This window comes from Prionailurus viverrinus, chromosome C1, assembly GCF_022837055.1.
Source record: "Prionailurus viverrinus isolate Anna chromosome C1, UM_Priviv_1.0, whole genome shotgun sequence".
Lineage (NCBI taxonomy): Eukaryota > Metazoa > Chordata > Mammalia > Carnivora > Felidae > Prionailurus > Prionailurus viverrinus.
The window spans coordinates 14,299,766-14,302,453 of NC_062568.1; positions in this window are offsets into that span (position 1 = coordinate 14,299,766).

Here is a 2,688-nt window from a genome sequence, read left to right on the forward strand (position 1 = left end):
TTGAACTTGAAGGCCATGAGAGGCCAGTGCAGGTCTCAGTCTGTCGTTGCACGGTCCAGCTTGTCCTATTCTCTGCTTCACGTGATCTCTCCTTCTCAGCCACCTGTCCTGCCACTTCCGGGTCCCAGCGCCAGAAGCAAAGACCGCAGCCTGACCTAGACTGTCTAGCCAGCTCCCACAACTGCATACAGTCAGATCCCTATAACCTATCTCTCCTCCAAGGGGTCCCGCTTTCCTAATTGAACCCTGCGTGACAGCGCGTGTGTCCTCGATAGAGGGTTTAGGGCTGCCTGTCTTTGCACTTTGTACTGGGTTCCAATTGTCTCTTTAACTGGCTTGCGTACCAGCTCAGAATACGGTAACCCTGTTCTGAGCCTGCTCCCAACCCTGGGCCCCAAGCCTCAGTTGGCCCTTACCTCTATCATATGAGTGTAGGCACTGAAGTAGAGACTGGCCCTACCTGTATGAGCGGAATGCTCTGAGACGTTCATGTATATATTTCCCCCATCTGTTTGTAAGGGGCCTGAAGTCTCACCACTAGAAAAGCAAAATATCTGAAAAAACGAACCACACTAGGAATTTTCATTGCAGCTCTACTCTGACCCAGCCATGAGATTTTGATGAAGTTGCTTTGTTCGGGCCTCAGTTTCCTCATTTATGTACTGCAAGGGTTGGCGGGGAGGGAGGGGGGCTCCGGGTTGCCTCCGGCTCCACTATGGCAGTGGTGGCATGGTTTTCCACGTGGGTCTGCATGCGATGAATTTCAATGTGATATGCAAACTGGAGGTACTTCTTTATGTCACCCAAGAGAGACTGGAGGCTGTCCTGATCTCATGAACAGAGGGAGCCCATCCCACAGAGAGTGGGGAAGGGTTGCTGTGGAGGAAGGCGGTATAAACTTGGGTCACAGAGAAAAAAGGGTGTTCGTGCAAGTAGGGGAATATATCTCCAGAAGCAAGAGCCCCCCTCGTCCCCCTCGCCCCCCTGCTTAGATGGAGCAGGCAGATCTAGACAGAAAGGAGCTGGGCCCTAGGGACGCCTGGGTGGCTCAGTCAGTTAAGCGTCTGACTTCGGCTCAGGTCATGATCTCACGGTTCTGTTTGTTCTGTTTGTGAGTTTGAGCCCCGCGTTGGGCTCTGTGCTGACAGCTCCGAGCCTGGAGCCTGTTTCGGATTCTGTGTCTCCCTCTCTCTCTGCGCCCCGCCCTGCCCCCCCTGCTCGCGCTCTGTCTCTCTCTCTTTCTCTCAAAAATAAATAAACCTTAAAAAAAAAAAAAAAAAAAGGAGCTGGGCCCTGCCAGTGGGACTCGGGCCTGGAAACTTGGGAGGGAAGGAAGAAATCAACAGCTCAAAGGCAGGCCCGGGATTCGCCTCCTCCTAGTGATGGCTTGGTCGGTCAGTCCCTTGTGCCAAGGGAGGAGGGAGGGAGAGAGTGAGAAAGAGAAACATTAACAGACACCTAATTGCAACTGAGTCTCTGCCTGATTGCTCCTGGGCTTGTTTTATCCTCTTATTTTCCTTGGAGAAACATGCTTCCTCGAGCCCTTGTTATAGGAGGAAAGAGCAGAGCCCCGGAACCAGAGTGAAACTTCCCACTGACAATGATCTCAGGGAGCCATCTGGCCCATCCACTGTGCCAGGTCAGAACACCACCGGCCCCTCTGGCAACTCGGGTGTTCCCTCTAGTAAATACATGCTCACCTGCCTTTCCCACCTGCTGAATCAGAAGCTGCTCTGGAGGCTTGGCCAGCGCGGTGGGTCATGCCTGAACCTGAGCTTAGCACAGTGCCTGGCACAGAATGAGCTCAGAACAAGGGATAAATCGTTGCCTGGATTAATCCTGTTTGCACTTTCCTGAGTTGGGAGTGCTAGTGACATGCCCTTCGAACACTCCAGCTCAAGAGATTTGCTCCTGCCTCCCTGGAGAGGCCTGTTTTCAGGCCTCCGATTTAGTGGTCAGAGAGCTGGTAACAGGAAGGGGATCAGAACCTGGTAAAGTTTGGGGACTGCGCACTTCAACTCCCCTTGACGTCTTATTTCCTTAGCAAGCTGCTCAGAGCTCTCTTGTCCCCTGCAGAGACAAGGCCTGTGAACAGGAGGGCTGCCGGGGAAGGCTCTGCCATATTCCAGAGCCCTGGGCTGGCAGGCCCTTAATAAATACTGCTAAAGCAGTGAGTTGAAGCCTTTGTTTTGTGCGGAAATCAGTTCCCCATGCTGCAAGAGTGTGCTTTTGCCAGTCTGAATGATGGGCGTATGTGTGCATGTGTGTGTGTGAGGGTACGTTTTGTGTGAGACTCGAAGTAGGGGTTGCTGACTGGCCTCAGGAGAGCTCTCTGACTTCCTGCTCCCCTGTCTAGCTGATCTGGTCAACACACTTGGCTTTTCTAATCCCATCCTTGACACTCTTGACTATGGTTTCACCCAAAGTCACGAGAAGCACTAGATGACCCCGGGACACATTTCCTTCCATAACACATGACCAGCAACAACAGACTTGGGCTCAGGATGAAGGAGATAGAAAGGCTGGCCTCGATCTCTATTTCAATCCTTCTCTCTGTGTGTCCAATAAACAGCAAAGGGGTTTATTTATTGTAAATAAATTTACACTCAGGACCTCTGCTCACCCTTATCTGACTTTCCAGTTTGGATGCTTTTTGTTGCAAGTAATTAAATACTCGACTAAAAGTGG